The 10,964-nt window shown below is 34.5% G+C and overlaps 1 pseudogene; it reads left to right on the top strand.

The window, feature by feature from the left end:
* The first annotated feature begins 5,762 nt into the window (after positions 1 to 5,762).
* Positions 5,763 to 10,964, top strand: part of LOC102418974 — a 14,099-nt pseudogene continuing 8,897 nt past the window's right edge.

Consider the following 10,964-nt stretch of genomic DNA (forward strand, 5'->3'; position numbering starts at 1 on the left):
AGTGGGGGGGTTAATGGCATGGGGTGGGGTGGGAAGAGGGGAGCTATGGGAGGGGGAGGAACAACTTTAATAATCTGAACAATAAAGATTTATTTTTTAAAAAAGAATATAACCTTGGCCCAGCCAGCATGAGCTCAAGTGGTTGTGTTGACCTATGAACCAGGAGGTCACGGTTTGATTCCTGGTCAGGATAAAAAAAAAAAAAGAAAGAAAGAAAAAAAAGAAATCTGACTGATACATAATTGGCAAAAATAATAAAAATACATGTATATATTTTTCTACTATAAGCAAAAATTTCACATAGCTTTAATATAGTAGCTTACATACAGTAAGATCTAATGCTTTTAGCTGATCCAAGAATTAATGCAAAGAAAAAATATAATGTATCTTACCGAAAGACTGGTGAAAATATAAGCTATGTTAATAAACATGATACACAAGAAAGATGTACTAGTTCTAACAACCCATCCAGGGTCAGAGATTAGAAGTTACAGAGCTGATGATTTCAGCTAAATACCATATAGACTATTTAATACATTGTTTTTAATGGAATTATCTCACGTGGGGGAAAGTGCAGTGAAATGAGACTTTGTTCTAGATCGTATTCCCATGTCTAACATTAACTATCCACGTGATTTTCAGCAAATAACTTCTCTAAATACACTGTCTTTATTTATATAATAAAAAACCTATACGGCTAAAACCAGTCTTCTCATTTTATTGGTTTCTTATTTATGAATTAAATAAATCTTTGACACAAGCTCATGCTACTTATTTTTGTAAGAGTTTTTAGATTTTAAAAAAATTATCCTTTAACAGGAAGATGTCCGTATGGACTCATCTTCTATAGCCAATTAAACTATATAGCCCCATAATTACATCTCATGGACTGTTTAAGTCCAGGAGAGTATTTTCTTGATTCCCAGAGTAAATCACAAACAGCAAAAGAATTTTACTTCTGCTGCCTCTCTCATTCTGTATTTTCTTCAGATTCAGTGTTTTTTTGTTTGTTTGTTTGTTTGTTTGTTTTTTTGGGGGTTGGCCAAGTTTACTTTTTATTCTAGTCTGAATTTGGCTTCATCATTGGTGGCAGCAGTATTTGGGAATTAGATGTTATTTTTATGATCATTGGTGATTTCTGTTGAGTAAAAAAAAAAATGACCTGTCAGGTGAGAGATGACTGAGGATTTCTTTTGTTAATTTTTTTCTGATCATCTTTTGCAATAGATCAACTCCAAGATGTCCACTAACAATTCTCCCATCACTATATCCTCCTATTACTTCTTTGTTCAAGAAGTGGAATCCTTTACCATCTTTTTGAATCTGGCCTTGTGACTTGCTTTAATCAATAGCATTTGGAAGAGTATAACACACCTGTTCTGGGCCAACCTGGTGTGATGTTTGACAGCATCCACTTTTGCTCTCTTGATACTATAGTTCAACATTTAAAAACTTAAATTACCCTGCTAGAGAGGGAGATGCCAAGCCACATTTGTCCAGCCACTTGCTTCTTAATTCTGTTTAATATTGTAATTATGCATTTAGGTTATGTTAAAAACAATAATATGGCAATTATTCATTTTTGCCTATTTTAGGAAGTATAAAAGGAAGTGTGTGACTATAGAGGGTTTTATTATGTGGGTTCATGGTCCTTGCAGTTTTGCTAAAATGTTTATGCATGACAAATAGTTCCCCAAAATCAGCTTAAAGTTGTTGGTTATTTTCCTTAAAGACAAGTTAGTTACTTTGATTAAAACTTACAATATGAGGGGTTGAGACTATGATATGAAAAATAGCAAAGAGTGAATATATAAAGGATAATGAAGGCAACTACTCCTGACATTAATATCATAATGTGAATATGATAATGCTGTCATTTTAAACATACTTTCTTCTATTTTTCTTATAATTCATTTTTTGCTATTTCATATTCTTAATAATTTTTATTCATTCTCTTCCATTTATAGTTGAACAGCTGAATTAAACTCCTGTATTCACTATAAAGATAGATGCAATGACTCACTTGGACTTCATAAAAATCCTTTTCTTATTTCTAATGAGAATTTAATTTTTGCTCTTTAAAAAGAGGAAAATTATGCTTCTATATCTTTGTTTGGAGCACTAAAACCAATGTATTTTCTTGAATTCACAAATAAAAAAATTAGGCCTAAAGAATTGCATCAATTTTCAAATTTTCCACTTGAAATCTTCAGTAGAACTATTTTTTCCTCTATCCAGAAGGTCATCGCCATTGACCTAGATCACAGCTTCGGGGGAGCTGCACATGGAGCAGTGAGGGAGGAAAGGGACACTGATCTAGCACCCAGTTCAGCTGAATCAACCCTGGTGATCACTGGAGTGCCAGAGTCGCAGCCAGATGGGCTCACATCCAATTTTTTTTTGAAAAATTAAATGTTTTCCTTTAATTACTGTAGGTATTAGAAATATCAAAGATCTGATGGACACAATTTCTGTGTAATAAGGTCAACAACTCTGCATGATTCTGGTGAGCACTAGTATATGTTTTTATGCCTGGCACTTTCTAATACCTGCCCTTTTCCTGAGCAGTGATAAACACATGTAATATTACCATTGAAAATATGCTTATTTCAAATTCATTGTCGATTACTCTTCTTTATAAATAATATATCAATTTCTCTACAATACTTAACTCTCACTATAGTTCACATGATATTTATTTCTCTCTTTGATCATAGAAACAGACAAGACATTTTTCCACAGGGAGGCATCAGTCTTCTGGATTGCTTATTTGATTGCTTTAACCCTTAACCAGTAAACATCTGGCAAAGCAAGGCATTGTTGCAGTACTAAATCTGAAAGCTTTTGTTTTTTAAGTTTCTTTTCATTCTGATTTTTAAAAATCATTACTTTCTTTGGAGAGGAAAGAAAAAGCTATTACTATAGAAAAGCATGATTACACATTGTGAATTTTTAAAATATGGAGCGCAAATCTCAACATGAATATAGATGCCTACACTATCAGAATAGTTATATTTGGTTTTGCTTTTCCAGATTCTGTTAAAATATCTTCACACTCATCACTTTTATTTTAAATTATGTCAACCAGAGAGACTTTCTCATAAACTGAAGTTCTCATTTGGTTATATTTCACTCACACTGAAGAATAACAGAATATTGACTAATGGTCTACTAAAATCACAAATGCCTATTTGTAAATCTAAATTAGTGCTGTTCAGTGTGCGTATGTTAGATTTATGTGCAAATGTATGACCTTACGTATCTCTATCCTTATAGCATATCTTTATCTACCTGACTACCTATATCGGTATTTGTGTGCATGTGTACATACAACACATAGACACACACGCACATACTCCCAGTATTCCTTTCTATGTCTATAATGAAATTACTAGATATAAATGAGAAGGCACTCAATTATACTTTGAAAATTTCTAGATGTCATTATTAATCCTTATTTAAAAATCATTCCTTTACATATATATTTCAATATGCACATATATGTATATGCATCTATGTGTGTATTAATATTCTTACTAAGCATGCTAGAAACAAACAAGTTGCTTAGAATCGTAGGTATGGCCAAAGAATAACTGTTCTCTTTTTTGTTACCACATTCCCCAAGGACTCTATTATTACTTCCACTGGGACCAATTTAAAACTATACAGCCCTCTTCTCATGGATTGAATAAGGCAATGTATCACTGTTTAAGTGTGCTACTCAAAAATTTGGAATCCAGAGGGAAAACATAGGAAAACTGAATAAACAAAACCAACCATCATTCCCACCAATATTCTCTTTTACAAAGTTTTAGAAATAACTTTTCACTAATTTATTTATAATGTTTAAGATATTAAAAACAGGGAGTCAGGAAATTCAATTTATATTCTTTACATTTTTTCCCTTTGGGAAAATACTTAATATTTGTACCATGTGAGATATTATATTATAGTAAACCCAATAAAGATAAAGCAATTTTATTTAAGAGCAGATACTAGCATATGCAAGTTATTTTGTTATCTGTTTTATATACATAAAACCCTTAAAGGATCATAATACTATTATGAATTTAGCTATTTTTCCTACTTTACCAAAGAAGCAGAGATTCCAATGTTATTTGAATCACTTTCTGACTCTAAAATTCACAATATCCTAATAAACATAACTTGTTAATTTCTGCATATTCATATCTTTACACAACAATTGCCTTACATATTTTATATGCATACATTCTTTTACATAGTTAGCAATTATTTAATGACTATTCAATAAAATGCTAAAATGCACTTTACTGAGAACAAGCACCAACCTCCTTCGCATTGTCTTTGCAGAAATATGACTCCAATATCACGCTCTGTCCCCTTTAATTTTGTTCATAGAACTGCTTTCTGAACTTGTCATATTTATTTTATGCATTTGTTTTATTTGTTTTTTTGTATTTATTGTATGTTCTCCACAATAGATTTTAGGCAACGTGACAACACAGGGACTGTGTATCCAGTGCTTGGAACAAAATAAGTATTCATGAAATACTTAGTGATGGACAGAGTAAATGAAAGAGTGTGTAAATCAGTCCTAGGAACTATGATAAATGAAGTTAGATTGTTTTTAACTCTGTAACGGTGCTTTGCTACCAGCTGGTAGACAGCAATTCTCAGGAGCTCAAATTGCATAAAACCAGGAAGTTTTAAATTAAAGGTCACCTTCTGGTATGAGATCCACACGTACTTAGTTCCAAAACTCTGGTTTAGGGGGAATTATGATATTCCAAAGCTTTTCACTAATTCTCAAAATTGCTCATCTTATTTACCAAATATTAAAAGTTGTCTATGGAGACTTATAAAATGTCAATAGCTCCACCTCATCTTTAATTCAGGATTGTATCAAACCCCAAATCTTGCTTTGACTCTAACAAAATTCTGCATAAATTAAAAATATAACTGCACTGATTTTAATAAATGAGAATGAAATAATGAAAAAAAATCTTGTTTTATTGTTAAACACCTCTGAGTATACAAGTAAGCAAAATTAAATCATTTAATGAAATAAAAACAAACAAGGCCTATTTCTACATAATAATGTATCGTGCTGCAATATTCATAGTTAAGCCACTTAGTTATATATACTTATATTTATATAGTACTATTATTAAAGTGTCATAATTCAGTTAATGCTCACATGAACACCTAAAACTTGACATGGCAAGTGCCATCTTATTGGGTCATTTTGTAATAAAATGCTAATTGAATGCTTACCAGGTACCACAGTGAGCAAAACAGACATGTTACCTTTTATTCTCTATGATAGAAACACATTAACCAGTGACACAGATAAACCAAGTTGTTTTAAACAGTATGACCAAAAAAAGCACAGAAAAATATATAATCAGAGGAAATGATTTTGTCTGAGAGTTCAGGGATGCCTTTCTAAGAAAGTGATTTTTTAACTTAAACCCAAAGAATCGGTAGAAATTAACTGGGAAAGAGACACTGAAATGATTCTGTATTACAGAAAAAGGAATCAGCCTAGCCAAGGAAGAGAGCTGAGAACCTAACCCTTCTAACATTTCTAACATAATGCAATCTAAAACAGTAACAAAGGGAGTGGTTGCAATTCATTTATTTTGAGTAAATGAACAAATTAGTCAACAAAGTGGCAATTAGACTATTTGTCTGGCTACTGCAAGAAAGATCAAATAACACTGGCAGAAAGTAAAGTATTGCAATAGTTGTGCCATAGGACACTTGCACGCCAGGAGACGATGGACTTGGTACCTCAGCTACTTGCCCAGCGTGCTATGCAGATAGCATTTCTAACTGTGCCATGCAGGAAGCCGCCCGTTGTCTTCACTAGCAGAGAAGTGCAAACAAGGATCCCGGAAATGCTGGTGAACCCATGGCAAGGGCCAGAGTTATGCACCGATTGCCTAGTCCAGACAATGGGGGCTCAAGCTATTTCCTGAGTAAATCCTTCTAATATTTACTGACCTTTAAGATTGTCTGTTACTGCAATTGCCTGCCTGACTAAGAACTAGATGTGTATCCAAAGTTGAATAAAAGGTTGGCGAGGCCTGGGCACCAGTGGAAGTCCTTCCCCTTGAGTTGGGCTTGCCCGCCTGGCCCCCAATATTTCCAAATTATTTCTTGTCTCATCTCTTTCATTTGCGTGCGGCCCCTCTTCCAGATCCTGAACCCTGAACCACATGTGACGTGGGGGAACATTCACAGTGCCACAAGGTGAAAAATGGTGTGAAGCACTGGCTTATACAAGATGGAGTTTTATTTACCTCTTAAATAACAATCTAAGCATTATCACTCCCGGGCTGTTACTGTAGCACCTCAACATCCAGGATCCATGACCATTTAATGATCTCACACTGACATCTATATAAGCACTGCCTCAGACAAATGATCTGAGATGGCACATGGCTATCTATATCTGTACTCCAAACTGAAGGCTCATCCCTACCCTGTATAGGTATAGTGCAAGAGTTGAACACATCACTTACAGTCATATCATATTGGCCATAAAATGGTCACTGAGCATGATTAACTTCAAAGGAATCTGGGAAGTGTACTCTTTCTTTTGGCATACTTGCTCCTAGCTGCAATCAAAGGGTTTGTATTGATAATGGCTCATTTATCCCACAGGTATTATTGAGTGACTTCTAGGTATCAGTGCTTTTCTGAGTAGAGATACATTAGAGACCTACATCAGTGAACAAAATTAAAAAGCCTACATTTAGTTTTACATTCTAATAGGGAAGACAGACAGTAAATACTAAACATTAAAAATAGGTACGTTAAGGTGTTTTCTAGAAGATTATGAGTACTATAAAAGGATAGAGGAAGTAAAGGCAATCAATGGTAAATGTTTACAAATCAGTTCTGGGAGGAAAAAATCCTGATTTATAGTGTTGTCCAATTTCCATGTTGTAAATACTCTCACCAATTTTAAGCTACCAATGTGACGTCAACCTACTTGAAAATTTTCCAAAATGTTGATTACTTATCATAAGCTTGCAAAAGTAGGCTCCCGCATGTTCCTGAAATGTGAGATTTTGTGATCAGGAAAATGTAAAAAACACAATTACATCTGGATATGAGAGAGACAAGTGTCTCCAGGAAGGAAATAGCTAAAAATTAAAGAGCTGTCATTGAGGTATAATAAACAGAACAGCATGGCTTGTGCCATGTAAATTAAGGGGAGCGACATAGGAGATGAAGTTAAAGAGGAAACTGAGGCCAGATTATGGAGAACTTCTCCTTCTCCTTCTCCTTCTCCTTCTCCTTCTCCTTCTCCTTCTTCTCCTTCTCCTTCTCCTTCTCCTTCTCCTTCTCCTTCTCCTTCTCCTTCTCCTTCTTCTTCTTCTTCTTCTTCTTCTTCCAGTGGACTTATAATTTTCTTTCTTTCTTAAATTAAATTTATTAGGGTGACATTGGTTATTAAGATTATATAGGTTTCAAGTGTACATTTCTATGATACATGGTCTATATACTGCACTGTGTGCCTACTACCCAAAGACATATCATCTTTCATCTCCATTTATTTGGCCCCCTTCACTACCCCCTCATCTCTCTTCCCTCTGGTAATGACCATGCTGTTGTCTGTCTATGAGTTTTTGTTTGTTTTTCTTGTTTGTTAGCTTGTTGCTCTCAGTTTTATATCTATATATGAGTGAAATTATGTAGTTCTTAACTTTTTCTGACTGCCTTATTTAGCTTAGCATGCTATTCTCAAGGTCCATCCATGTTGTCACAAATGACTTTTAATGAGATTGAAATGGTTAGGAAGCCACTGAGGAGATTTGAGCAGAATAGCATTATCTTATGAATATTTAAAATGATTTCTCTGGGTGATTCATTGAAAATAGAGTATAGAGAGCATTTAGAAGGGATTAGTAATAAGGTTAGTATAATAGTTGAATTAAAAGATAAATATGGTTTGGGCTAGTGTTGGATCAGTGTATGTGAAGATAACTGAGGACTCTGTGTTTAGAACGTAGAGGTAATAGGATGTCATGAGTGACTAAGGATTTTGATTTCAGCAACTAAATGTATGGACAAAACTGTACATGGTCTGGCAACCTAAAAACTAAGCTCTTTTTCTCTCTCTCTCCCTACCTTTATTAAATATACAGTGACAAAATAGAAATAGTATAACTACAAGAAAAACTCCCACATGGAATAAGGAATAATAGAGAACACATAGCACTCAGTCATCCAAAGCTCCTATCACATCCTGCTGAGAGACCTGCAAACCCCTGAGCAATAATAGAGAAGATTCCTGGGTTGGTCCATATCATAGCCTTGGGGTCTATTTTCTGTCATGTACTCCACTATCCATCATCTTCATTGTGAGGAGTTTCTTCCTTACCTCCATAGTTGAGTTGGCCAATGAACAGTATATGCTCTCTCCTTAAGGGTTTAAATTATTTCACAACTTACTTCATGTTGGTACAATCTCTGGGACCTCGGAGTGATTTTGACAGTCAAACAAGTTTAGGTTTTTGCAGGCTAGACATATAATTTTGGTTGATAATGTAGTCCCTTGAAAACATAGTAGGTTTTGTGTCTATTTACTTCCGTACAGTACCATAAATGAAGAGACACGGGCAAGGTTATGTCTAATCCTGAACAGTTACCTTACTCCTGTTCTGTGCATTCCTTATCCCCCATTCCTTCATGGAGGCTACCTTGGAGCTGTCTGAAATAAAGGCTTAGGTAGGATAGAAATCTAAATTGCTCTGTCTGAATTTTGAAGTTTAGCTGCTTTTCATTGCCTGCAAAAGAACTCATATTTAGTCCTTGCCGTGCTCAATGGTTAGGATGTCGGCCTATAGACCAAGAGGTGGTGGGTTCGATTCTGGTCAAGGGCCCTTACCTGGGTTGTGGGTTTATCCAGGCCTGGGTCAGGGTGCCTGCAATGTGTCTCTCTCACATTGATGCTTCTTTCTCTCTCTCTCTCCCCCTTCATCTTTCCCTCTCTTCCACTTTCTCTAAAAAAAAAACACAAAAAAACAAAAAACAAAAAAAAATCAATGGAAAAAGTATCCTGGAGTGAGGATTAACAACATCAAAAAAGAAAAAAAGAAAAAAGAGCTCTTATTGATGTTGCTTAAAAGTGTGAGGCCACAGCCTTACTCGCTTCTAATGTTGCTTCTTCAGTCACTTATTATTACTTTGGTTTGGTTTACACAAAGAGTTTGCTTTATTAACCTCACTAGGGTTGAAATGATCAGAATTTTGTTCAAAATAGATTATAGGTTGAGACTAAAACAATCTCTGTAATCAAAACTGCATTCTCTAATATCTCCCCCTGGAAATTTTCTGTCTCTGTAACTGGACCTTGCTACAAATGTTAATAAGAAACCAACACTTCCTAATATTCTGATTTTTTTATTACTATAGTATCCACTCAAGCTACAGACTCTTTTGGCCTATGTTCTGACTTCTGAAATTTCCATTATCACAGAAAGGTCTGGTGGAGAAGGCTGGTTACTCACGTTCTGCTTTGCACAACAAAGGTAACTGACCTCTGGCCAGCAGCACCTGTGTCCTTGAGACCTGCCACATAGACACCTTGTAACAGCAGCCCTACTTCTGGAACCAAATTCTTTTTTTTTATTTAATATATTTTATTGATTTTTTACAGAGAGGAAGAGGGAGGGATAGAGAGTTAGAAACATTGATGAGAGAGAAACATTGATCAGCTGCCTCTTGCACAACTCCTACTGGGGATGTGCCCACAACTAAGGTACATGCCCTTGGCCGGAATCAAACCTGGGACCTTTCAGTCCGCAGGCTGACGCTCTATCCACTGAGCCAAACTGGTTAGGGCTGGAACCAAATTCTTTATAATACTGTATATACTTACAAGTGATATAATCATGTAAAGCTAAAAATAGATTTTAAATTTATATGTTTATTTATTTCCCGCACAATGGCACAAATGAAAATACTCCAGAGATAGGAACCCAGTCTTCTATGTTTTTGTTCTGTTATCACCAGGACGGTGCCTTGTTTACATGCTCAAGGAGATTCCTTAACAGAATCTTCCAGTCAGCCAGAAGTGGGAAAGATCAATAGAACACCCATTTCCTTAGGTGTACACTTTGAAAGTTGCAATGCACCTCATGTTCTATTTGTCGGAACTCAATCATAAGGCTACTCTGGGCAATCAAATGTGCCTGGAAAGTGTGTATTTATTTTTGATAGATAATTGCAGTTAAAATTTAAGATTATACTATTAAAAATTTTTAAAAAAACAAAATAAATGTTAGGTCATATGCTTAGTTTCAATATATTTTTTTTCTAGAGTCTAGATAAGTTGATGTGCATTTTAAATAGAGTTGATGCAAACAACCCATCACTTAAAACAATGTTGCAACTTCAGGATTAAGAGTCTAGGCCGCGATTTTCAATCTTTTTCATCTCTTGGTACACATAAACTTGTATTAACTCTTTTCTATTCCTGAAGTTCTTGGAGTTTAAAATTGTTCTGCTTTATAAGATCAATGACTCTATTTGTTTTTTTTTCTTAAATGTTTCATCATTCTTGGTTCTGTCTAGATATCAAATATAAACACCCCATCCAAATTAATATATTTTTAGCAATCAGTACAGTAATATTGAGTAATAATATTACTATTAACAATATTAATAATATATTACAATAATAGTATTATTATATATCACAATTTCTAAAGAAACATTTTAATTTCTAAATAAACATCTATGATACATATATATGTATATATAACAGTTAATAAACTTGTTTTTAGCATGAAAAATTATAGATATTTTACAAGTAACAAAATTATAAAACAAATTGTTAGTGAAATTGATCAATTTTTAAAAATAGCCCTTATAAACTTATTTGGAGTGTGTGTGTGTGGTGTGTGTGTGTATGTGTGTGTGTATGTGTGTGTCAGGGCTCATGGGTTCATGGTAGCTACCTAGTG

This window comes from Myotis lucifugus, unplaced genomic scaffold (assembly GCF_000147115.1).
Source record: "Myotis lucifugus unplaced genomic scaffold, Myoluc2.0 scaffold_2762, whole genome shotgun sequence".
NCBI classification, from domain to species: Eukaryota; Metazoa; Chordata; class Mammalia; order Chiroptera; family Vespertilionidae; genus Myotis; species Myotis lucifugus.